The 27,475-nt window shown below is 48.8% G+C and overlaps 1 protein-coding gene across 1 annotated transcript in view; it reads right to left on the reverse strand.

Annotated features, from left to right (window-relative positions):
* Nucleotides 1–27,475, reverse strand: part of ROR2 (receptor tyrosine kinase like orphan receptor 2) — a 212,908-nt gene that overhangs the window by 148,012 nt on the left and 37,421 nt on the right. The window lies entirely within an intron of this gene.

The raw sequence follows: 27,475 nt of genomic DNA on the forward strand, positions 1-27,475 counted from the left end.
GCTGAGACAGCCAAGGGCCAGAACCCTCTCACTGCCACAGGACACCTGACCTCCACAGCCACAGCCCTTCCGTGGTGCCCTTGCTGCTGGAAGTTGCCATTGTTTCTAAAAAGTCTCTGCCAGAGCTGAAATGCCACCAAAATCCCTTCTCCTAAGGACATCCCACCAGCCTCACAGCACCCTAGCCCTACCCCAGGGCCCTTCCTCGCCTGGACTTCCAGGGGATTCCACACCCACGTGGCTCCTGGCAGGACACACTCGGTCTCGGGAAGAGCGAAAGTCACGTGAGAGAAAACCAGAGAGAAAACACTTGCCACCAGATTGTGATGGGAGAGCGCAGGACTCAAGTCCTAATCCCTCTCTTTCTCCTTCCTTTCACCACCTGTCCATCCTTCAGTCCTGTCAGGTTCCATTCAATCCCACCCAACAGAGCCCACCTCACCTGTCCACATGACCGAGTCTGCCAAGATGAATCCAAACAGACACAGGCGGTGACACACACCAGAGCAGGCCCTTTACAGGAGCATTTGGGATTCCACCTCCAGGCAGCGTTGGTAGGAACCCTGACCCCCGGTCATCGGGGAGGCCCCAGGCCCCACCTGCGTGGCTGACACAGGACTGCTCACTCCCCTCTCACCCCTGATTTCTTTGTTTTCAGTCGGACCTTCCAGGTACAGAAACCCTATATTCCACAGTCTCCATTCACCACACCCGTTTTTCAGACAGTTTTTAATATTGTAAGAACATTAATGCTGAAGGGCTTTTTCTCAATCTTCTCCCTGACCTGACCACATCTGACAAACTTGTTCCTGTCCTGAATTTGGGGCCTGAACGGGGGCTAGAGAGTCCCCAGGGCTGCCAGGCACGACCAAGACTGTCCTGTCCACTGAGCATGCTAACATTTCCAGTTTGCCAAAACTTTAGAACCTTTTTTAAAAAAAATAAATGTCAGGATATAATTTGGATAGATATTAACATGCACTGAATTAAGTCCAAACAGCCTCTGGACCAACTTTTTTTTGCCATATTTTCTAAATTAAGTCACTGACTTCCTGTGTTGAGAAGGTGATTAATCAGTGGGGGAGGAAACATTTTACTGCCTTAACTCAGCATTTCCAGAGTCAGAGGCAAAGCTCACTAAGGTTTCCACCCAAAAAGCCGACTCGTGTGAGCTCAGGGCCGGACCTGGCAGGTCCCAGAGCAAAGGCAGGAAGGTCAGCCGCTCTCCCCACTGCCCACCATCTCCAGGGGATGGCTGCACCTCGGTCCCCACGCTCTCCCAGCGGTTAGGCGGGCCCCAGGAGGTGCCGCTTTCCAAAAGGCAGCGTGAACAAAGGAAGGGGTGAACACAGGGCAAAGGGCAAAGGGCCAAAGAGAAGTTACAAAACAAACAGCCAGGGCTGAGGTTTGGGAGGGGCAGGGTCTAAGGCTGCAGACACCCCATTCCTGGGCCTCTTCAACCGAACGAACCAGCCTCCACTACACGGCCCTTCCGAAAGCTGAGTCCCCAGCGCAGTCTTATTATTCGGTCAGGACAGCCAGGTCCTCCTGCGACTGGCTTCATGACCCCTTCATCGCTCTGGGGGAGACGGGGGGGGGGGGGGCTGCAGGCTAGAGCGTGACAGCCCCCCAGTCCCACATCCTCCCCCCCACCTGCAGTACTGCACCGGGGAGAGCAGACCAGAAGGACGGGCACAAATGCCGGGGTGCAGCTGGGGTCTCACAGAATTTGGGGGACTCACTGAAATGTCATGGCAAAGAAAAACATTAGGAACGCTCCAAAGCTCCTCCCCCCGGGCTACTGCGTTCTCTGATAGTGAGGTTTAATTTACTTTAATAGGTTAGATCAATCATCAATTGCAACGTCTAGGCCTTACTTCAGCCCTGGTTGAACATTAAAAAAATAAAAGTAGTCACGAGATCAACAGTGAAATGTGAGCGCTGACTGCACATTTTATATTATGAAATTATTGTTACTATTTCAAGAGTGATCAGGGCAGGAATGTTTTCTTTTTGAGACATACAGGAAGATGTTTACAAATGAAATGATGAATTTGGGGGGGGAAGCAGGCACAAGTGGACAATTACTGTTGGAGCCAGTAGGGGTCCACAGGGCTCATGCTCCTCCCTCTACCTCCTCATTTGGAGGGTACACAGCAAGTCCGGGCTAACCCGGGCTGGACTGACAGCATGGACGTAGGTCTCTGTCTACACCACAGACTGTCTACACTGCGCTGTCTGGGCTGTGGAGCCAGGATCCGGAGCAGCCAGCTCCCCTGTGCGTCGAGACAAAGGCCATCCTCCACCTCCAGGCAGGACTGCCCCCTCTTGGAGCTTCGGGGAGCATAGGAAGTGATCCCTGACCCCCTGAGCTTCTCTGGAAATACAAATCAAATTCCTTCCCAGGATGAAGTTTCTTTTCTTTTCTCCTTAAGAAAATCGGGTTTTCCAGCTTCAGGGGTGGCAAAGGGTGTAATTGCAGGCTTCTGGGGAGCACCAGACCCAGAGCCCCAGGGTGTCTGTCCAGCAACAGCGAGATCAGCAGATGAAAGGGAAAGATGATATTACCTGCTGGGGTTATCTTTCTTCTCGCCAAGGGTCAGGAACCCATTACTTACCATTTAAAAGCCCCAAAGGAGAGGATCCTATGAATATATAAATACAGACCCAGAAAGGGCTCTTCCCCACCCCCACCATCCCAGAGACAGCCTGCTTTCCTCTCACCCAGGAGAGTGGGGAAATCAACCTTTTCCAGAATCCTGAGCCAGATAGCTTTCAACTTCCTGGCTCCCAGAAGAGACAGACCTCAAAGGCCAGGCTGGGAGGAGTGGCCAGGTGGGGTTTTGCTTCGGGTGACAATCTTCAGCCCTGGGCACAGGCACATCAGCCAGGGGAAATCCTTTAGACTTCCACCTCTAATATCCAATTATTCAAAGGTTTAGGGCCCATTTATTTTTCAGATTTGGAAATATTTTAATTTAGTATGTACTATTTCAGACAGACCCCAAAGAAGTGAATGAATAATACAGCAGCCCAAGTGAAAGCCCTACGTACTCCTTTCTCAGTCTCCCTCCAAGGCCCACACGTCCCTGACTTTGTACTTAGTGTTCCCATACATGGCTTTATACTCTTACACAACTGTGTTGACCCCAAAGCAACATATAAGATCGCCTTGCATAGATATAACCTTCCCATAATAGTACCAGGCCGTGTGTACCCTCCTGGCCGGCTTTTCCTGCTCAAGCTCTGTGGTGAGAGTCATCCCCATTGGGACCTGAGACTCCACTCAGTCCACGTGTCCCAGTTTCTCTATGAACATCCCCTGTGGTCTCCTTTGCCCCATGTGCGGGTTTCTCTGGCACATGCCTGGAAACAGGAATGTGAGGCAGAGGCAGGGTTCAGCTTTCCCAGGCAGGACTCCGTTGCCTGAGAACATGGCCGGACCAATCGGCACCCTTCCCGTTATTTCCTCTGTCTACAGACCATGTCTACCTTCGCTTGGAATTGTCAGGCTAATACATTCTTGTGCGCCTGATGAGAGCAAAATCTCCTCGAGGTTTTTACTTGTGATTCCCAGTTCATGAGTCTCTGGAGGGGTTCCTCCAGGTGAAGGTGCCTGTTCACATTGCCAAGTTCCACGTGTGTACGTGGAGGGGAGCACAGGTATTCATACGGACTTAAAGGCGTAAACGATGGAGCACAAACCACACTGACCCATGGAAGGAAGCAGTGTGACGCCAGAGGGCACTGCACAGGAGGATGCCGCAGTCACCATCACCTCCTCCCTAGAGGTTGATGCTTCCTCCGAGAGACTCCGCAGTACTGGTTCTTCTGGCTCTCGCCAGCTAATAATAAACTCTCCTAAGCTCTCTCTTGGCTTCACCTCTCTGTCAACACAATCACAAGTGTGGTGGGGCTGGGATGGAGTAAAACAGAAGTAAACTCTTCTGTCCTGCCCAGGCTTCCTGGACCACTCTGCTCTCAGAGGCCATGGCTCAGAAATGACAGAACCAAACATGTGTCTGGGTGTTAACTAGTGACAAGGGGTACCCAGACCAAATTAATCAGGAGAAACCAGTGCAGCGCAGAGAGGAACAGCCATGGCCTGGGTTGCACTCTGCATAGGAAAGGGCCTTGGGGCTGCCAAGGCCACTCTGGTTCCTGCATAAAGAGAGAGCTGTAGGGCTCCCACCAAGTCTGTTCCTCACCCACAGGCTGCCCACCAAGTGGCTTGGTGGGCTTCTTTTTAACATTTATGACTCTCTCTGTTATTCTTTGCTCTCTAACTGGGTCTGAACAACTCCTGGGAAAAACAAACAATCACAGGTTAACTCCATCTGGAAGAAAAGCTGTGTAATTAAAGAGAGATGGGGATTTGGTTCCCCCATGCTTCTCCTGCTAGACTGACTCAGCACCCTGCTGCTAAGTCAGAACCCCTGACTGCAGAACTGAGGCTGCCCAGTGTCCACCAAAACCCAGGCCCTGGCGGGCCCCGGACACACAACTGCTGGGCCACTGCTCAGGTGGACACACTGTGGAGGCCCTGTCTCAAATCTAGGTCATGAACGTCACCTCACAGAGACTAAGAATAAAAATCCTGAAAGGCCCCTGCTAAGCTTGGGGGGCGGGGGTTGGAGCGCGGGTCTCTGGGCCTGGAGGCCTAAGCTCTGGGCCTGCTGGCCCTTCCTCTGGGAAGGTGAGCAGGTCCCCACCTCTCCGAGAGGTCTCCTAGCTGTGCACAGTGCACAGGACGGACGAGACTTAGCAGAAATACCACTCACACTCAAAAACTCAGCCTGGGACACACTGACTCCCGAAAACTGAGCCAAAGACTTGGTTCCAGAAAGGCTGACTCAGGGCCCAGTGGTTAGAGCCTTGGCCCTCGCACCGAAGGGTTGCAGGTTCAATCTGTAAGTGTTTTACAGCTTTTGCTTTTGTTCTAACAGGTTGCTCCTGATGCATCGGAAGCTGACAGGTTTTCTATACAGGCACAACTCGTTTCATCACACTTCACAAAGACTAAGTTTTACCAATTAAGTGTCTGTGGCCAGCCTGCATCAACAAGTCTATTGTTGCCATTTTTCCAACAGCAGCTGCTCACTTTGTGTCTCTGTGCCACATTTTGATAATTTTCTCAATATTTTAAACTTTTTCATCATTATATTTGTTTTGGTAATCTCTGATCAGTGATCTTTGGTATTACTATTGCAATTATGTTGGGGGCACCACAAACCAAGCCCATGTAAGTTGGCAAACTTAGTAAATGTGTGTTCTGACTGCTCCACCAACTGCTGCCCCCATTTCTCTCCCTTTCTGCAGCCTCCCTGCTCCTGAGACACACCAATATTGAAATCAGGCAGATCAGTAACCCTACAATGCCTCTAAGTGCTCAAGGGGAAGGAAGAGTACATCTCTCACTTTAAATCAAAAGCTGGAGGCATGTCGAAAGCAGAGACAGGCTTGAAGGCCAGGCCTCCTGCCCCAAGCAATTAGCCAGGTTGCGAATGCAAAGGAAAAGTTCTTGAAGTACACGAAAGTGCTACCCAGTGAACACAGGAATGATAAGAGGGTGAAACAACCTGATTGCTGACATGGAGAAAGTGTTAGTGGTCTGCGTAAGACTAAACCAGCCACAACCTTATTAGGCCACAGCCTAATCCAGAGCAAGGACCTAACTTCAATTCTACGAAGGCTGAGAGAGGTGAGGAAGCTGCGGAAGAGAGGTCTGAAGCTAGCAGAGGTGGGTTCATGAGGTTTAAGGAAAGAAGCTGTCTCCAAAACACAGAAGTACAGATGAAGCAGCAGGTGCTCATGTAGAAGATGCGGCAAGTTATCCAGAAGATTAGCTAAGATGATTAATGAAGGTGGCTGCATTCAACAACATATTCCAATGTAGTCAGAGGCCATATTTTGAGAAAAGATGCCATCTGCAACTTCTATAACCAGAGAGGAGAAGGCAACGCCTGGCTTCAGAGCTTCAAAGGACAGGCTGACTCTCTTGTTAGGGGCTAATGCAGCTGGTGACTTTAAGTTGAAGTCAGTGCTCATTGACCATTCCCCAAATCCTAGGACCCTTAAAAATTATGCTAAATCTACTCTGCCTGTGCTCCAGAAATGGAAAAGAGCCTGGATAACAGCCCATCTGTTTACAGAATGGTATGCTAAATATTTTAAAGCCACTGTTGAGACCTACTGCTCCAGAAAAGAAAAAAAAAGGTTCCTTTCAAAATATTACTGGTCACTGACAATGCACCTGGTCACCCAAGAGCTCTGATGGAGATGTGCAATGAGATTAGTGTTGTTTTCATGCCCCCTAACACAGCATCCTTTCTATAGCCCCTGGACCAGACAGTAATTTTGGCTTTCAATTCTTATTAATTAAGAAACACATTTAGTAAGGCTATAGCTGCCATAAATAATGATTCCCCTGATGGACCTCGGCAAAGTCAATTGAAAAACTCCAATATTATTGAGAATGTTCGTGAACACAGGAAGAGGTGAAATACCAACATCAGCAGGAGTCTGGAAGAAGTTGATCGGTGACTTCAAGGGGTCCCAGGCTTTAGTAAAGGAAGTACCTGCAGATGTGGTAGAAACAGCGGAACTAGAATTAGCAGTGGAGCCTGCGATGGGATGAGTCGCTGCAATCTCGTGGCAGGACTTTGAGGGATGAGCAGAGAGAGTGGGCACCTGGGACAGAATCGGCTCCTGGCGAAGGTGCTGCAAAGACCATTGACATGACCACAGAGGCTTCAGAATATTAAGTCAACGCGGTGAAGCAGCCACAGTGTTTGAGAGAAACGACTCCAATTCTGAAAGCTCTGTGGGCAAAAGGCTACCACACGGCATGGAGTGCGACAGAGAAATCACTCGTGAAAGGAGAGCCCGTAGTGCAGCAAACTTCACTGCTGTCTTAGTTTCAGAAATTGCCAAGCCCCCCCCAACCTTCATCAGCCAGCACCCTGATCCGCCAACACTGAGGCAGGGCCCTCCACCCGCAACGGCAGGACTCCCGGAAGGCTCGGGTGACTGTTAGAGTATTTCAGCAATGAAGTATTTAATTAAGGTAGGCACATGTTCTCTTAGACTTAATGCTATTGCACATTACTGGGCTACGGCACAGTGTAGACACAGCTTTATACGCCTGGGAAAGCAACCAGCTCCCACGACTCTCTCTGCTGTGGTCTCGAGCTAACTCGCAGTGTCTCTGGGTCTGCCTGTATTAACTCATATCCAGTCACTTTGCTAATCGCTCTCCTTAGTCTTAATACTGTCAGTTGATTCTCTTGAATTTTCCAGAGCAACATTTATATAACCTACAAATATTGACAGCTTTCTCTCATCTTTTCGAGTTACCGTGTCGGTGGGATTTGCAGAACAGTACTGCAGAGTGACAATCACAGCAGACACCCATATCTTTTCCCTGACTTTCAGATGTTTTACTTGAAGTGTAATATTCACAGCAGGTTTCCAAGAGCCCTTTTATTGAGTTACCTAAGGCTGTTTTATTAACTTTTTCATCAGCAAAGAAACCTGAAATTTAGCACAAGCATTTATAGCATCCCTGATACTATTTTTCCCTCTAATCTGTCAATGTGGGTATTTTTTATGTTCAGTCACCCTGGAATTCCTAAGATAAATATTTTTAAAAATATGTTTTTACTGATTTCAGAGAGAGGAAGGCAGACAGAGAAAGAGATAGGAACATCGATGTGAGAGAAAAATATGGATGGCTGCCTCCTGTACGCCCCCTACTGGGGATCAAGCCTGCAACCCGGGCATGTGCCCTGGCTGGGAATCAAGCAGGCGACCCTCTTGGTACACGGGGTGACGCTCGACCAACTGAGCCACACCGGCTGGGCAGAATAAACAAATTTATCATTGTTCTTCTAACATATTGCCAGGTCTTATTTGGTAAATTCTACATAGGACATTTTGCATCTGTGTTTTCAAGTGTTTAGAAAGTGTCCGTGCTCAGTATATTTCCACTGCCACATAACAAATTTCCACAGATTTAGAGGTTTAAAACAACAAAACTCATGATTAGCTTACAGTTCTATAGACAAGAAGTCCAGGCACAGCACAGCGAGTTCTCAGGTCAGGGTTAAAAGAGCTCAAATGAAACTGTCAGCACGGCTGTGTTCCGTTCTAGCGGCTCTGGATTCACTTGGGTTCTTGTCTGAAGTTGGTTCTTTGTGTTTGGAGGACTAAGGCCCTTGCTGCCCTGCTGGCTGCCAGCCAGAAGTCGCTCTCAGTTTCCAGAAGCTGCACCATTCCTTACCACATGGCCCCTCCATCTTCAAAGCCAGCCACACATTCAAATCCTCACAATCTGACTCCTGACTTCCTGCCGCTGACCTCTAGACCCAGGTGTGTCTCCGGTAACGAGGCCTGGCCAGCTGGATAATCTCCCTTTCTGAAAGTCAACTGTGCCACATAATATAACCTAATGACAAAAGGGAAATCCATCCTCGTCACAGGCCTGGTGGTAGTGGGTAAGCCCGGGACCACCTTAGCATTCTGCCCACCACCTGCAGAAAGGTGCAGAGCCACACGGCCTTGAGGCAGACGCCTGGAGCTGAGTTCCATCTTCTGCCACCTCTTCCTTTGACCATGTGCAGGGTGTTTTATAACATAAAACCAGAATACAGCATTCCTCTGCTCAAAAGCTTCCCAGAGTATACAGAATAATAACTACGTCCCTTCCACACTGGCCCTGCTCTGTAAACACTGCAAGCTGTTCCAGCCTCGGGGCCTTTGCACGAGCCAGGAAGTTCTTCCCTCAAACAGCTCAAGGCTTCTGTCCCTCATTTCCTGCCTTTCACTGTTTGATGTGCCTCAGGCTCATTTGATCTCCCCTGAGATCCTAACATGTGCAATTGCTCACTAATTAACACCGATTTTAGATTAGATTACCATTGAACAGAAAAACATAAAACTTGAAAATTCTCAGAGAACTGCACGCTCCAAATATGCCCAGAACCCAAGTTTTAAACATTAGACGTTCCTGGGTGTTCCCGTTGTTATTCTTGGGTATCATGGAGAATCCTGTCCTTTCTGGTCCCTGAGGATACTCAAGTTATTTCTTCACTGAAAACTCTTCCTATCCAAAGCACTGACAGCACCAAATGCTGGCGAGGATGTGGGGCCACCGGAGCTCTCGCTCGGTGCTGGTGGGGACACAAAATGGTGCAGCACTTTGGAAAGCAAGTTGGCAGTTTCTTCCAAAACTAAACGTACTCTTACCCTACAACCCAGCAATCAAAATTTGTATTTAACCAAATCAACTGAAAATTTATGCTCACATAAAAACCTGCACAGGGATATTTATAGCAGTTTTATTCATAACTGCCAAACATGCCACCAAAATGTCCTCAGTAGGTGAATGGATAAATGTAATTCACCAGGAAGTGGAACATTACTCGATGCTAAAAAGACAAGCTATCAAGCCATGAAAAGCCATTAAATGCAAACTGGTAAGTCAATGTGACAGACTCATTTTTGACAAATGCAAAGTTTAATGCTGCAAGCAACAATAAAGTCCACAGGGTCCAAGAGAAATTAGGGCCCATTACTGGAAAAGTTTCCCCAAATCTGTCTCTCTACCTGCCTCGGAAGGGAAATCCAAGCAGTCTGTATCCTGTAGGTTAGAAGAAAAAGGCACAGCAGGAGACCTGCCCATGTCGTCCTAGCCACTGATGCAGTCTCTGGTGGAATATTCTAGATGCAGTCCTGGACCCCCTGCTTCCCCACAATTCTGCCCCCGCCAAGTTTATCTTCAGAAACACCACTTAGAAACCCACAAAGTTCACTCTCCTCAGATCTCCATCCTCCTTGCAGGGCGATCAAGTCCCGGTCTCCCTTCAGCTCCGGGCGGCACCGTGGCAGTCCGAGTTTGCGCAGCGACAGAACTTCGAATCCCGGGCCTGCTCGGACCAGTCTGCTTCGCACTCACCCTCCGCTTCTGGTTTCCATTTTAGAAACTTGCCTCACTGGAGTGGGGACTAAAACCAGAAATAGCGATCTACTGGCCCCATCGCCCTAACTAGGTGGAAAAATGTTCACGTGCATTGTAATCCCTTTTTAAATGACTTCTAAGGGCCCTTTATTTTTCTTGGGGGCTTAGAACTGATTAAACAAAACAATGTTCTGTCCAAACCTGCTTTTTTCTTATTACTTCCTAATCATCTTACCACCAGCATAAAGGCTGTTGTTTTCCAACACTGGGCTCTTTAATCAAGCTTGACAGGCCCACTTTCCGCCCGGCCGGCCCAGCAAATCCCGAAGGGCAGCACCCCCTGCACACCCTCCTCAGACCCTCTCTGGGGGTAACACAGCTCATCTGAGGGGAGGGTGCTCCCACCCCAGGGAGCTACTCTTGTCAGTTAGGGTTAGCACTGGGAGCTGGGTACACACTGGACGTCACAAGGGTGCTGGGGCCACCCAGCCCAGGGAGGCACGTTGATCACAAACACCACCCCAAAAGTAAGTGCCGGTGGGAGCCTGCACTTTTCATTAGACTTGAAAGCTGAGCTAATTATTAGCACTTAAAACCATGCTACTTAATTTTCAAAGCACATCCAAATACAATCTCTTGTTTGAGGTCAAAATGATGACATGGGGAACCAGGGTAGACATTCCCACCCACCTGCACAGAAGCAGGGGAAACGGGGCCTCCAGGCTCACCCTCCTTCCGGGGCCTCTCGGGGGGGAAACAAATGGTACAAAGGATCCACGGCTGGGGCAAGAGTGTCACCATGTCCACCTGGGTATCCTGGTCATGGAGGGAGCCGCCAAGGGCCAGACTGAAGATGCCTGAAGACAGAGGGAGCTGGACACCCAGGCCACACAGATTCCCTGCAGGTTTGGTCCACACCTCACCACGGCTGGGCCGCAGGCCGCTGGACTCTGCCCCTGGGCCTCCCCATCATGGTCACCACCTCTGGAAAGGAAAGCCCAACCGGCTACACGCACTGAGTGAAGTGCTGGGTCCAGTACTTCTCTGCAAACGGTCCCTTCCTGACTTCCCACAGAGGGAGGGACGCACGTGTGGCCCTCTGAAAGGCCTGGTGCCAGCAGCAGTCCTCTGGCAGTGCCGGTGCCACCCACATCATAGCCCGCCAAGGAAGAAGTGGTGTCCCTCTTGCAGACGAACACTGGGGTAGTAAATAATGACCTGCCCCAAAACACACGGAAAAGCCAGGATCCTAACCCCAAGAGGTGCCATGGAGCCCATGCTCAGGTTCACACCCACCTCACTGAGGTGTGATTTACACACAGCCCGTTTTTAGGGAGTGACAAATGCACTCACCCGTGTAAGAGCCACACACAATGCAGGGCTCCCTTCACCGAGGGGTCTGGGTAGGGCACCTACCGGCAAAGAGGACCCTCACACAGGTGCCCCTCACTCACAGACTCTTACAGGATGTGACAGGCCAGTCCGTCTACAAGCTAAATGAACACCCTGTTGGATGCAGCTCCTGCCTCCATCAACCATAGAGACCTGGGACTGGGAAAGAAACTGCCCAGAGCCACTGGAAAGGCACCCGCTGGTGTTCCTGGCACTCTGCACCAAGCCCAGAGCCTCCAGGAGGCCAGGGAAGGCCTTGGACCCCTCTCCCTGGCCTTGGCCCTGGTCACTCTGCTCTGTCCCAGAAGCACCCGCAGGGCGGCTCTCTGAGCAACAGGAGCAGCAGCCTTGTCATCCTCAGCATCTCCAGGATACACAGCACCCAGAGCTTCCTGAGCTGCACCAAGAGGCCTCGCTCATGGGCCAGGCACTCGCACCCCACAATCTAGCCTACGGGCAAGGCCAGGTGGTAAACCCCACCAGGGCAGTGTGCCAGTGGGGGCCATGGTGGGAAGGAAAGCTGCATGGGATTAATGAGGCAGAGGAGTGGCCACATGTGCTGACTGCCTCTGAGATGGACTGCAGGCTGCGGCCACAGGGAAGCCCCTGCTGGAGGGCCGGGAACATCTCAAAGCGGGGAGCGCAGGGCCTGGCATTTACTGCCAGTGGGACATGGGGCTGGGCCTCCTTCCTCCTCCATCCATGTGCCTGGAGGCCAACTCAGCCTCCCTGCCCTGGGTCAGGTGCACAGGAGTGTCACCTGGTAAACGGAAGCCACCTGGGAAAAAGGTCTGCTTAGGAGCAGAGACTGGGAAAACTGAACTGGGAAGGGAACAGGGAACAGGGAGGCGGACCGAGGCAGCAACCTGAGACCAGGTTCCCCAAAGGGTTCCCCAAACTCTGCCTTTACCCACCAACAACACCTCGACCCTGACATACTCACACACAGGTAACTACACATACAAACACATCATGCATAGAAACACACATGCACGCACGCCCTCCCAACAAAATACACGCACATAATCATGCCACACACACTCCAGGAGCCAAGAGTAAGAGAATTAAGCTTATAAAAGTATGAAATCTACCTGCAGCCTGTGACTACAACCTTGATATAATTTAGTGAAACATTAATCTGAAGGACCTAGAGACCAGCAGCTGGAACCCAAGGGCTCTCCTGAGGAGACTGGTTTCACAGGACAGCTGGAGAGGGGAGAGAAGCTGAGCCACAGGTCACACCCAGGCTGGGGGGAGGGGGAGATAAGGCGCAGTGCGCTGCAGGGCCCCGCACCCCGCCCCCTGCAGTCCCGCTGCAGGGGAGGCTCCCACTCTGCGCAGGCTGGGGTCACCCTGGACAGGAAGGCACCTTAAGCTTTGCTACATGAGGCCCATTGTGCCCGCAGGGCCCACGGGTGAGGCCTGGGGTGAGTCGGGGAGGGTGAGGAGGGGTTGGACAGTCAGTGACTAGCCTCGAGGGGAGCAGCGAATGTGCAGCGTAACTGGTAAGCACCTGCAGCGCTGGAGGGAGACGTGGTGAAAAGCTTTGAGTCGAGATGCCGGCTTCCTGGAGAAAACCTTTCAAGAGTGGCCCGAGGAAGCCTGAACTAAAAAAACAGGCAGAAAAGGGAAGGCAGTGGGCTCCTGATGGCCACTTGGGAGGGCCTCGGGCGGGGACGGCGGCGCCTCTCACCAGCTTCCATCCGTCATAAAACCATGGTCCCCAAACCGTCACTGTGATTATATCCACTTTGCACTTCAATTCTCTGGAAACAGAGGCACTAAGTCCCCTCCTGGCGGCAAAAAACTTTTAAGTCAAGAATGTAAATCTGTTTTTAAGATGGGAATCCGTTATTAATTAAAGAGTAGCTAAAAAGCAAAACTCATGGAATTAAAAAGCACGGTGTATAATCAGGTACTCAATTGTTACCTGCTCTTCTGGACAGATTTTTTTAAAAGCAACAGGATTTTCATACAGACCAGCTAGGATGCTGGGCAATGAGTCCTCTGCTTACTGACTGGACAGGGCCCAGGGCTCCAGCCATCACCCCTGACCAGAAAGGGCAGAGGGCTCCAGCCGTCACCCCTGAGCAGACAGGACAGGGGGCTATAGCCGTCACCCCTGACCAGAAAGGGCAGAGGGCTCCAGCCGTCACCCCTGAGCAGACAGGACAGGGGGCTACAGCCGTCACCCCTGAGCAGACAGGACAGGGGGCTACAGCCGTCACCCCTGAGCAGACAGGACAGGGGGCTCCAGCCATCACCCCTGACCAGACAGGGCCCAGGGCTCCAGCTGTCACCCCTGACCAGACATGGCAGGGGGCTCCAGCCATCACCCCTGACCAGACATGGCAGGGGGCTCAAGCCATCACCCCTGAGCCCTCTTCCTAATTCCACTCTGTCATTCAAAGTAAAGAAACAAAGACTGTCTCAGCAAACTGTTTTACTTGACAGTCCAACCAGAACCCGTCGAAAATGCAAACTATTCTATCATAGGAACAGTAAAAACGACATGGCATATGTAAATAGGTAAGTTATAGAGTATTTCTAGCATAAACTACACTATATCCAACTACACCCGTGGGAAATGCAAACCTGCATTTAGCAGTTTGCAGACTCGTGTTTCATGCACCTGTGGGGAATCATACACGCGTACAGCTCAGAGACGGAGAGAGTCTGCAAACTGCTTTCAACGTGCCCAGGCCTACGACGGCCTCACTGGCTCATTCCCACCCTCCACAATTTAGAACTAAGCTCTACGCTCTCCAACAGGAGACAAACTCTTGTGATTTCAAACGCTGGCCGAGTACATTCAAAGGAGATATCCTATCTTTTGCAGAGCATTAAATATGAAGGTGCTCTGCCTGGCCGGTGTGGCTCAGTGGGTTGAACATTGTCTTGTGCACCGTGGTTGAGGGTTCGATTCCCGGTCAGGGCACATACCCGGGTTTTGGACTCGATCCCCAGTAGAGAGCGTGCAGGAGGCAGCCAATTGATGTTTCACTCTCACATCCATGTTTCTCTCCTCCTCTCTCTAAAAATCAATAAAAATATATTCTTTAATCATTAAAAAATATGAAGGTGCTCTGATGGCTCCCAACCTAAGGCACAGGAGGAACGTTGTTTATTCTTTCACAGCTCCTGTGCAACCGAGGCCCTCCATACCTGTGCCAGGTGCACTGGTCAGGACTAGAACATCAGGCCAAGAATGCCCAAGGCATTCCAAAGAGACCATGTACACAGTTTCTCCCTCAATCCACTCAAAAGGTCCCATCTCTGATCCACACACTGGAGCTGTCATGCCCATTTTGCAGATGCAAAAACTGAGGCCCTAGGAGATGAAATAACTTACAGGGGCTCCACCCAGCTCAAGGTCCCAGCACAATTTCAATGTGGCTGACTGGCTTCCTACACACTCTGAAATAACTAAGAGATTGGGACTCCCATAAAAACAGAGAGAAGGGGGTAAGAGCCATTATTTTAAAAGTTTTCCTAACGGTTCTTTAGCTAATTCTTTCCTCCATGGGGGGAATATCTCACTTTTACTCTAAAGCAGAATACTCAATTTTTCATCCTTACTTAGCAAAAGCACATGAAGTAAACCTACCCCTCCCTCTCAGGGCCCTTCCCTCAGCAAGGGGTCCGCCTTACTTGTCCCAGCCGCGCCATCCATGCCTCCCCTGCCAGAAGTAGGTCTCCAAAAGCGTTTCCTGATGGGGAGGGCCTCCTAGCTGCTGTGGGTCAGGCTGGAGGGTCCACCCCCATTAGACCCCATGGGTAGGGGGCCCTCACACCAGCCCATGGTAACAATAAAAGAACACAGTCTAACTCATTGGAGTTAACATATGAACATGCAAAACAAATGATCATTTAAAAACCATATAATTGGGAAGGAAATCTGACACCTGCTACACCATGAAGAACCCTGAGGACATTATGCTGAGCGGTAAGGCAGTCACACAAGGACAAACACTGTGGCTCCTAATATGAGGCACACAGGGTCCTCAGATTCACAGAGACAGGGCAGACTGGTGGTTGCCAGGGGGCAGGCGAGTTAGTGTTTACTGGGAAAGTTTCAGTTCTGCAGGTTGAAATCGCTCTGGAGATGGAGGGTGGTGGTGGCTGCACAACATGAATGTGCGTAATGCCACCAAACTATACTTAGAAGTGGTTAAAATGGTCAACTTTATGATATGTATATCTTACCATAATTTAATTTTTTAAAATGTTTTCATTGATTTTAGAGAAAGAGGAAGAGGGAGGGAGGAGGAGAGAGAGAGAAAGAAACATCCATAGCTGCATCCTGCACACCTCCTACTGCGGATCGAGCCCACAACCCAGACACGTCCTGGCCAGGAATCAAACCAGAGCCCTCCTGGTGCATGGGACGACCCTCAACCAACTGAGCCACACCAGCCAGGGCTTTACCATATCTTTTTTTAAATAAAGATAAACATATATTCAAAATTATAAAATACAAAACAATCTTCCCCCCTAAAGAGAGAATTCAAGGAACAGGAAAACTGCCCCTTCGACACAGCAATGGGACTTTTCTGTGCTCCAGCCTGGGAGGACCGCGGCCAGGCCTGCTCCAGCCTGCTGGGCAGGAGCCACGTGGACCCTGGGTGGGCTCTCCGACACGCTGGCTGCAGGCCTCCCCAGTGCCTGGAAAGCTGAGGGAGGGTCAGGCTCAGGCACTCCCACCACAGCACACACTCTCACTTCTGCAACACAAGCCCTGAATAAACGTGCGTTGGGCTGCTGGGGCGGCTGTGCCGAGAGGGCAACCCATTGTTGTTCTTCTCCGTTCAGAAATGAGCCCAGTTATGCGTCTAACTCTCCCATGGAGTATTTCAAGGACAGACAACTGACAAACCAACCACCTCAATTTATGTATTCTCTGTAAAAATGAAAATTTTCTTCCTGAATCAGCAAATCTCCTTCCCCAGAAATGGGTTTTCCCCACATTCTCAGTGTTCCAGAAGGCAGGACGTTGCCCACCCCGGTCAGCCTGGTCATCATGACCACAGCGAGAATTCAAGCTGCTCTGCAGACAAAGGGCCAACAACACATTCAGTCAGTTTCCAGAGCAAGCTTCCTGGGAGCTCATAAAAATACCTGAGACGAGACTGAGGTCAGCTAAGAAGTCTATGGCAATAAAACACCCACGCTTGTTTTATGTATATAAAGAGATACTGCTACATTCTGCAGACAAAACCCACTGATTTCCAAAAGCACAATTGATGGCTGAAATTTTTTTTTTCAGTTTGACTTGTTTTTTAATTTATCTTTATTATTGAAAATATTACAGATGTCCCCTTTTTTCTCCATTGACCCCTTCTACCCTGCAACCCCCCATCCCCCAGGCCTTCACACACTATTGTCTGTGTATGCCATGGGTTATGCATATATGCATATAAGTTCTCTGGTAATCTCTTCCCACCTACCCACGCCCACCTTCCACCTAAGATTTGCCAGTCTGTTCCATGCTTCTATGTCTCTGGATCTGTTTTGTTTATCAGTTTATTTTGTTCTTTAGATTCCACATATGAGTGAAATCATGTGATATTTGTCTTTCTCTGACAGGCTTATTTCACTTAGCATAATACTCTCCAGGTCCCTACATGCTGTCTCAAAGAGCAAGAGATCCTTCTTTTTCACAGGTGCATAGTATTCAATGGTGTAAATGTCCCACAGCTTTCTTATCCACTCATCTACTGATGGGCACTTGGGCTGGTTCCAGATCTTAGCTATTGTAAATTGTGCTCATATGAACATAGGGGTGCATATATTCTTTCTGATTGGTGTTTCAGGTTTCTTAGGATATATTCCTAGAAATAGGATCACTGGGTCAAATGGCAGCGCCAGAATTAATTTTTTGAGGATCCTCCATACTGGTTTCCATAGTGGCTGCACTCAGTCTGCATTCCCACCAGCAGAGCCCTAGGGTTCCCATTTCTCCACATAACTTGTGGAGACTGTTTTGTGTCATAACACGTGGTCTCTAAGAATGTCCCGTGTGCACTTGAGAAGAATGCATATTCTGCAGCTTTGGGGTGGAATGTTCTGTAAATGTCAATTAAGTCCATCTGACCTAGTGTGTCATTTAGAGTCACTGTTTCCTTGTTGGTTTTTTGTTTGGAAGATCTATCTAGTGAAGTCAGTGGGGTATTAAAGTCCCCTACTATGATTGTATTGCTGTTGATCTTTCAAAGTCCTCCAGAAGTTTTTTATAAATGTAGGTGCTCCTAAATTGGGTGCATATGTTTACCAGGGTTATATCCTCTTGTTGAATCGATCCCTTTAGTATTATGTAGTGACCTTTCTTGTCTCTTGTTATGGCCTTCGTTTTGAAGTCTATTTTGTGAGGTCTGAGTATTGTTACCCCAGCTTTTTATTCATTTCCATTCTTTCACCCTCATCTTGTGTGAGTCTTTTGTTCTGAGGTGGGTCTCTTCTGGACAGCAAATATTAGGGTCATGTTTTCTATCCATTCAGCTACCCTATGTCTTTTGATTGGAGCATTTAATCCACTTACATTTCAGGTTACTATTGAGAGGTACTTATCTATTGCCATTTTAATTCTTTTTTTTTTTTTTTTTTTTACACACATCTATATTGATTTCTGAGAGAGGAAGGGAGAGGGAGAGAGAGAAACATCAGTGATGAGAGAGTCGTCATTGATTGGCTGCCTCCTGCAAGCCCCCGACTGGGGATCGAGCCTGCGACCCAGGCATGTGTCCTGACCGAGAAATGAACCATGATCTCCTGAATCTTAGGTTGATGCTCAACCACTGAGCCACCCCTGGACAGGTGCCATTTTAATTCTTTATACCTATGTTTCTCTCTCTATTTCTACTCCTTATTACTGCAGTCCCTTTAACATTTCTTGCAATGTTGGTTTGGTGGTGATAAACTCCTTTAGCCATTCTTTGGTAAGCTCTTTCTTTCATCATCTATTTTGAATGATAGCCTTGCTGGATAGAGTAGCCTTGGTTTCAGATCCTTGTTTTGCATTACCTTGAACACTTCATGCCATTTCCTTCTGGCCTGTAGAGTTTCTGATGAGAATTCAGCTGACAGTCTTATGGGAGCTCCCTTGTAGATAACAGATTGCTTTTCTCTTGCTGCCTTTAAGGTTCTCTCTGTGTCTTGAATTTTTGGCACTTCAATTATGATGTGTCTAGGCCTGGGCCTCTTTGGATTCTTCTTGCTTGAGACTCTCTGTGCCTCCTGAACTTGTGTGAGATTTTCCTTGACCAGGTTAGGAAAGTTTTCTGCCATTATTTCTTCAAATAGGTTCTCTAACCCTTGCTTACTTTCAACCTCTCTGGAACTCCTATGATGCGAATATTGTTACATTTCATGTTGTCCCACAGCTCCCTTAGACAGTCTTCCTGTTTTTTAATTGTTTTTTCTTTTTGGTTCTCTGAGTGATATTTTCTACCATCTTCTAATTCACTGCTCCAATCCTCAACTTCCACTAATCTGCTGTTTATTCCTTCCAATGTTTTGTGTGTGTGTTTTATTTCTCCTATGTCATTCTTAATTTCCTTCATAGTTTCCACTTCTTTTCTCATGCTATTGAGCATCCTTAGGATCAGTACTCTGAACTCTGTATCTGATAGATTGCTTATCTCCATTTCATTTAGCTCTTCTTCTGGAGAATTCTTTTGTTCTTTCATTTGAGGGTTGTTTTTTGTCTCCTCATTTTGGGCTGCCTGTTTGGGTTTGCTTCTATGTATTAGGTGGATCTGCTAGGACTCTGTCTTTTTGGATGGTCTCTGGTGCAGGCCAATGTCAGACACTGTTTGTGACTGGCTTTGAGTACCCTGTTTGGAGTTTTCAGTGATCCACAGTTTGTGTATCCCCCTGCTGAGGCTGGGTATGTTTGGAAAAGACCCAGCTGCACACCAAGGTCTGCTTTTCCAAACCCCAGGTCCAGAAGCAGATCAGTCAAAGATTCAAAGCATCTAGAGATCCTCCTTTTCCTTCAGGCTGATTGTTATTCTCAGTCACTTAATGAGCCTCAGGCTGTAAACCACAGCAAGGCAAAAACTCCACAGGGTGGGGTGAGAGGTTTTGCAACAGGGTGGGGCAATTGCTTTCCCCCCAGGCAAAAGCTACCTGGATGATAAACATCTGCCTGAGAAAGATGTCCTCTGCTTAATGGGGTAATGACTCAACACAGGAATCCAAGCTCTATCCCCAAATCCCCCAACCCTGGATTCTCCTCACACAGCTCCAGTCCACTCTGCCCTCCCTCTGCAGGAGCCCAAGGTGAGTAGCTGCACACAAAATTTTTATGTGCTGGCCCTTTTACACAGCTGGTGCTTGCATTTCCAGCCACCTCTCCCTGGCAGACAGAAACCCTGCTGGTTTACACAGCCATATGTTATATGGGCACCTTTCTCAGTTCTGGTGCTCTGGGCTGGGAAGCCCAGCTTGGGGTTTACACCCCAGGGTTCTCAGTGGGAACCCTCCTCAGTTAGATATCCCTCCGGACCTTCAGCTGCTGCCTGTTGGAGCCCAGGCAGCCCTCTCACACCTCCACACTTCCTACGAGTCTCTATGTGGTCTCCACTTTTTGTCCTTGGTTATAAGGGTTCTCTCCAGCTCATCTTCAGTTGCAGTTGATTATTCAGAATTGTTTTTCTATCTTTTAGTTGTAATTCCAGTTTGATCCTGGGATTGTGTCAGTGTAACTTCCACTTAATCTGCCACCATCCTGGAATCTTGCCCATTTTTTAATTGGGTTGTTCTCCTTTTGTTGAGTTGTATGAATACTTTATATATTTTGGAAATTAACCCCTTATCAGATGTATCAATGGCAAATATGTTCTCCCATACAGTGGGTTCCCTTTTCATTTTGATGAGGATTTCTTTTGCTGTGCATCCCTGGTGCCCCTGCTGTTAACATGCTGGCCCTATAATGCAGCTTGGCCCCTCCCACGCACAGCCAAGTCCTGTAGAGATGGACACAAATTGTGGATCACCTGGAGCTTCAAACAGGTTGCTGAAAGCCAAAGGAGAACAGTTTCTGACAGTGATTAGCACCTAAGTACCTCCTGGGAAGCCCGCAAGTGACAGGCTGCACAGTCAGTTGCAGTCATCAGATGAGCAGGATCCAAACGAAGCTCCCAAGAGGCACTAAATTCTGCTGAGACAAACGCCACTTCATTACTACCCTAGTATGTCAGAGTGGCAGCCTCCCATAAACCCTAAACCACACTGAGCACCAGGATAACAACAGGATACTGGAGTGGGGAGATTCTCCAGACCAGAACCTGAGAGATCCCACAACTTCAATCTGCCATCACTTGGCCCAAAGATGCCCAAGTCACTAGAGCCCAAGAATGCTCTACCAGGCAGCTTCAGCCTGGGGCATGGCACTGTCTCCCTCCAGGTCACCTTCTGGAAGTGAGTGGCAGGACCTGGGCCAAAGAGAGACATGCCCTCACTCTGTAGAAAAGTCTCAACCCCTTCCATTTCCCAATGGTGAGACTGAAGCAGAGGGCACTGGAGTCCAGGCACCCTGCCAGCCACCTGAGGCTGCCCTAGAAACATCAGGACCAGGACCTCCTCTCTACACCAGGAGAGTGGCCGCCAACCCTGCAGGAAGGCACAAGGGTAGACAACAAGGCACTCTTTAGGGCCTTCCCAGGCTGACAATGTCAGTCTCCAAAATCAGATACCTCTGGCTCATCATGCTCCTCCAATGGGCCTTGACTGCTCCAAATTTCTGATATTACCTATGGCTTTAGGGGCCCCTCATTCCTACTTAACAAGGCAGAGCCTCCAAAAAGGAAAAATCAAACTGCTCATTGCTTATCACCTTCAATACTGCCTGCTACCAAAACTGTGTGGAGCTCACAGCTGCTAAACACGTGCACTTATACACAAATGCGCATATGCACACACACATATGCACATACACACCCAACTCATGCAAATGCACCCACATGCTGCACATACACACTGACATGCATGCGCTCACGTACTCATGCACATACACATGCACATGCATGCATGTACACATATAAATGCACACACACTTGCACAGACACACACACACAAATTTTTTTTTAAAAGACCACAACCCTGCTCTGGCCCATATGGTTCAGTTAAGTATCGTCCTGTGCACAGAAAGGTTGCAGGTTTGATCCCAGTCAGGGAGTATGAGAGACAACCAATCAACATTTCTCTCTCATATTGATGTCTCTCTCTCTCCCCCCTTCCTCTCTCTCTAAAATTAATGCATGTCCTCGGGTCACTCTTAAAAAAAAAAAGGCCCTAAGTCCTTGCTCCACATGGTAGATCAAATGGAGGAGGAGGAGAGGTGGCAAAACCACACCTTTCAGTAGAGAAAATGGAAATAAAAGCAACCGTAAAAAATCAGAAAGAAAGTCCAAGAATGAGGAAAGGGATCCAACAAGCATGCCTTTTTTTTTTTGCTTTTTTTTTTTAAAGAACTAAGAGTAGAGCCTTTCCTGGGAAGTTCTAGATGCCAGCAGAAGATTGCACATTAAAGAAAATGTAGAAAATTACAGACTAGATTTATATACAACTCTGAATTGCTGGTTTTAAGAAACTATTATTAACGAAGAGGCAAAAACACTGCTCATTTGAAGAGAATTCTTTTTAAAAAAAAACAGTAATAACTGCTGAGCAGACATAATAAAATCTGGGGGGGGTTTCTAAACCACACCAAAACCCGGAGAGGTAGCGGTTATCCCTGAGCTCCTGCTATCCCCCACAGTGACCTCCTCTCTGGTGGGGATGGGGGATGGGTGTGCTGGGAGGGCCATCTTCTTGACACCCTCTTGGGTTCAGGGGAGCCTGTGTCCCCCAGTTGCAGGCAGCTCTCCCTAGGGAGTGCAGACTGACAATTCAGTAGCTCATCCTGGGTGCAGACCTGGCATGTTCGGAATGAAAAACTTGCAACTTATAAGGGAAATTCTTCCTTTACCAACAGAACAAGGTCTGTGCATAGCAACTTTTGAGAGTCTGCAAATTTGGAGGGAAGAATCCCTGGGAGATGGGTCAGCAGTCTGTGTTCCCATCAAACTCTGAGCGGCCTTCCCAGCTCCACATGGTGGCAAGGTGCCACCAAATCGCCGAGACTCCATCACACGTGTACAGTCCCAGCTCCAGCCAGAGGGCCACCTGCCCTCGGCCCTGGATGGCCACCACCCCTGACAGTCCAGGAGCCAGTGAGGTGGGCGCTCCCACGTGTCTCTCCCACCAAGCACAGGCCCTGCCTTGGTGGAGTGTCAGAAAATCCCTTTGGTTTTGTTTATTTCTTTTTTTCCCTTTAAGTCTTCGTCATATGATCTTTGCATTACTAAATGGATTTAGGCAATTGTTTTATCTTATTTTTTCTATTAAGTTTTTTATCGTATTTCAGAACAGAACCGAGTGAACAATCCCGGACAGTCTGAAGTATGCAGTGTTGCTGACGGCATGTCCGGGCTCCAGATGTGCAGGCTTCCATCCAGCCCAGCGCACTCAAGTCTGCAGGCTGGCTTTTTCAGGCTTTTTAAATTGTCATAAACACATGACATGAAATTTACCATGTTAACCATTTCTGAGTAAGTTCAGTGGCATTAAGTACATTCATACTGTTGTGCAACCATCACCACCATCCCTCCACAGAATCCTTTCATCTTGCAAAACTAAAACTGTGATCCTGGCCGGCGTTACTCAGTGGTTAGAGAGTCAGCCCATGCACTGAAGGGTCTTGGGTTCGACTCTGGTCAAGGGCACCTACCTCAGTTGCAGGCTTTATCCCCAGCCCCAGTCAGGGAGCCTGTGGAAGGCAACCAATCGATGTGTCTCTCTCACATTGATTTCTCTCCCTCTGTCTCTCCCTTCCATTCTCTAAAAGCAATGGAAAAAATATCCTTAGGTGAGGATTAAAAAATAATAAAAATAAAAACTGAAACTGTCCCCATTCACAACAACTCCCCATTGGAGCTCACCAAGTGTTTTAAATTAAGGGAGATAAACTCACAGGCTGAGTCCCAGCAGCACATGAAATCCATGTAAGTGAGAAAGCCTTTAAGTCCTGACAGGAAGCCATTTATTCACAAACTCCCTCAGAATGCAGAGGCCTCACAGCCTCAGGGGCCAGCGTGCAGACACAGGGTGAGGCAGTGCCAATGTCACACTGACACACATGGGACGGTCTTTTCCATACACAAGTGGATGCAAATTTGTTCAAAACCCACTTAAAAAGGCAGAGAAGGAGGGTATGTCCTGCACTCTTAGGTACAGGGATTTGGGTAGCTGTCTGACCCAAGTTCTTTTAGGACATCACCATGTTAATCCCGAAGGGAAGTGCGATTCTGCAGAATGAAAACCAAAAAATAAGGGACTAGAAACAGTGATCTGAAGATAGAAGGAAACAGCCCATCCAGCATGGCTCAGCGGTTGAGTGTTGACCCGTGAACCAGAACATCATCCCCAGTAGGGGGTGCAGGAGGCAGCCAACTGATGATTCTCTCATCACCGATGTTTCTCTCTCATCACTGATGTTTCTCTCTCTCTCCCTTCCTCTTTCTGATGTCAATAAAAACATATTTTTAAATATTTTATTTAAAAACACGGGGAAAAAATAGAAGGAATCAAGACTGAATCCATGAAGGTATCTTTCTGAGAACCACACTCTAAGCTGCTATACCAAGGGCCTCCTTGCCAGCACACCATGAAGCTCCACTCACTTTAATGCCTAAAGGGAGGGAGCCTCCATTCCTTAGGTCTAAGTCTTCTTCTCAGGATGTGCCTAGGGAACTCTTCTAAATGGAACCAAGAATGGAGTGAAACGAATCGTGAGCCTCCTGCCAACACAGGCTCTTCAAAGTCATCCAGTCACAGTGATCTGGGTTCCAGCCCCACCCCCGGGCTCAGGGCACCCCCATGCATGCTGCCTCCAGTGGGGGCAGGGCAAAGGTTCAGAGTAAGGGGAATGAGATCTGGTCCTCAGGCAAACATCTGGGGTTTGTGACGGAAAATGACTTCCTTGGAGTCTGCAAATGCCTCAATGCAAAACCCCACCATGAAGACCCAGAACCGGGCTCACCCTCCGATGCAGCAGTTTACTTCTGGGTACTGAAAAGAACGGAACGCGAAAGAAGTGGAAGAAGGGTCTCAAAGAGATGTCTGCACACCCATGTTCATAGCAACACTGCACAGAAGCCAAGAGATGGAAGCCACCCAAACGTCCTCGGACTAACGGATGAGTAAACAAATAAGGTCTCTACAGACAATGGAATACTGTTCAGGCTCAAGAAGGAAGGGGATCCTGACATGTGGTACACCATGGATGAACCCTGAGGACACCATGAGGTGAAATGAGCTAGTTACTAACAGGCAAACACTGCATGATCCCATTTACATGAGGTCCCTGGTGGAGTCGGGCCAAGAAAGACAGAGAGCAACAGGCGAGTGCCAGGGGCTGCAGGAGGCGGTGGCGCCCCATCGGGGCACAGCTTCGGCTGGGAAAGAGGAACAGTTCTGTGGGTGGGTGATGGTCATGGTTGCGTAACATGAGTACCTGATACCACTGAAATGTTTAACTGATTAATTTCTTGAAGTGAATGGTTAAAAAGGCCAATTTTATGTTACATATAATTTACCACAACTGAAAATTTTTTTTTAAATATTATTAAACCTAAGAGGGGTTATTAAGGGTTTTCTGAGCATCTGGACACAGAGGGGAACCGGGTACAAGAGCCCAGGAGCAGGGAGCTCCCATCCTCCCTCCAGGATAGTAAACTAGGATCTAAGTAGGTCACTGTCGCAGACGCGCTGAGTCACGTGCCCGAAGGCAGGCGCAGTGCTCAACCAGCTGAAGAAGCTTCCAAAGCCACCCCAGGTCCACGGCCGGGGCCCCAGGAGGCCAGGGGCCTCTGCTTTCTTCTGCTCGGGGAAGTCTGTGTTTCACCCGGGCTTCGCCAGATTCCCAGAAACCGGACTCTCCTGGCCAGTCACAGCTGAAGAGGCCTCCATCTGATGACCAGGTGAGGCGGGGGTACCAAGGAAGAGGCCACAGGGCCGGGAAAAGCACGCGCGAGCTCAGAGCAAGATCCGTCCTGAAACAAGCTAGCCATCATCCTAAAAGCTGCTGGGCACTGCTTTTAATCTGAGATGTCACAGAAGGAGGCAGATGAGACGCTGCCCGAGGAGCAGCCCGGAAGAGGGGTATGAGGAAGGGGCCTGGGTCACGCTCACCGCTTCTAGAAGCCACTTCTGAACACTGGGACAGCTTCAGTGTCCTCAAGGCTGTGAAAGGCACCCCTGGACCATGCACGTCACACATGATGAGATAAACCCGAGGGTCTGAAGCAGATTTAAGGGGACCCGCTGAGGAAACGGTCGGTGACGGGGGGGATCCAAAGTCAGTATGGAGCTGAAATTGGCATTGTTGTATTAGCAATTGTGGAAGGGGGTGGAGAGAGGGAGAAGCCAGGAACAACACTCTAGCTGCTGTCTTGGCCATGAGGGGAATGCAGGGGACACTCCATGCACTGAAGGACAGGCTGACAGACCCCGAAGGAGGCTGGAGGTCTGCTTTTGGAGATGCAGCCCCAAGGCCCCCGAGGCACATCTAGCACCAGATGTGTAGTAGTAACTGATCTATGGAGAACATCCATCCAACATCTCCCAACTACGGGAATGCAGGCAGTATTTTAAATAGAACATTTAGCTGGGAAAAATATAAGTTTTAATGACTTTTTACCAGGATCACACAGGATTTATAGAAGTTATCTTAGCAAACATCAATCAAACACTTTCTGCAAGCCAAGCACTGGTCCTAAGGGCTTCATAACCATTAGCTCATTTAATCCCCAAGAGGACGGATGACCCATGAGGTGGGTGAGAACTGGAACATGTCCTACTGGGAGGGTATTTACATAGGAATCCAGAGCACACCACTACCACTGGGAAACAAGCCATACCAGTCCGAAGAAAGATGTCGGAAATATTCAACATCCCTCCACTATCCCTTCAAATTGACTGATAATTAATTGATATGAATAACAAATACAGTTAATGTCATATTTAAGGATTATTCAAAAAGGAGTGACTGAGATTTTAAAACACTCAATAGAACCAAACGAGGCTGCATTGAGATTTTAAATGGATGGTGCCAATTAACAAAAGTGACTCGAATTCCTAGAAAGAAATGCAACCCCCTTATAATTTCATTATGGAAACCCATAAAGCTGACACCTTGGACAGTTGGGAGTCCGCTGACCAGGAGGGAAACGTTTTCCTTCCATCACCCCAAATTAGTACATCATGGAGAATCCGGCTGTTGAAGGCACCAAGCCAACAAGAGGAATTTAAAAAGAAACCACAATGACCCCAAACCTCTTTAATTTACAGAGCACCGGAGTCCACAGGCCCTCATGCAACACACCACTTTGCCAAAAACAACCTATAGAATTTCTTCGGGATGAGAAAATTAAAATGCCTTGCTAATTGCTTTTCCTCGCCAGCACTCTGTCTTGGAATCTCCAGCCCGGCTGCTTCGCCTGCGGGGCAGCAAAAGTCACCTCCTCTGTGCATTCACGATGCGGGGGCAGGGCACAGCTCTGCGTCCAGTGATCGCTTAAAACCCAGGGGCATTCTTTTCCAAGTTATCCCCAAATGCCCCTCTGCTCCAGCCAGTCTATGCTGTCAGCAGTCCTGAGAGTTTGAAAATCTGCCTTTCATAAAGCTTCGCCGATGAGGCACCCAAGCCAGTCACAGCAACAAAGGCAGATGGTGGTGGCAGGGCCTCTGGCACTGTCCGAGAGGAGTTAATGGGTCAGCTTCAGTTTGGGAGGAAAAGGCGGCCCTGTAGGAGGACGTGGGGATGATGGCCCAACACTATGAATGTGCTTGCTGCCATTGAACCGTGCACGTAAAAATGGCTCAAACGGTGAATTTTGTGTATATACCTAACTACAATTTTTTTAAATGTTAAAAACCTTTCACAGAGTAAGATTACACCGTCCCTCTGGAGCGCGCCTAGCCAGGAACTGCTCGTACCAAAGTGAAATACTCAAGCCTGCTGCTCACCAAAATCGACCGGCAGCCTGACCGCTGCGCCCGCCCAGGTGCCACCCGTCTGCTGGC

The sequence above is a fragment of the Miniopterus schreibersii genome, assembly GCF_964146895.1.
Source record: "Miniopterus schreibersii genome assembly, chromosome: 11".
NCBI classification, from domain to species: Eukaryota; Metazoa; Chordata; class Mammalia; order Chiroptera; family Miniopteridae; genus Miniopterus; species Miniopterus schreibersii.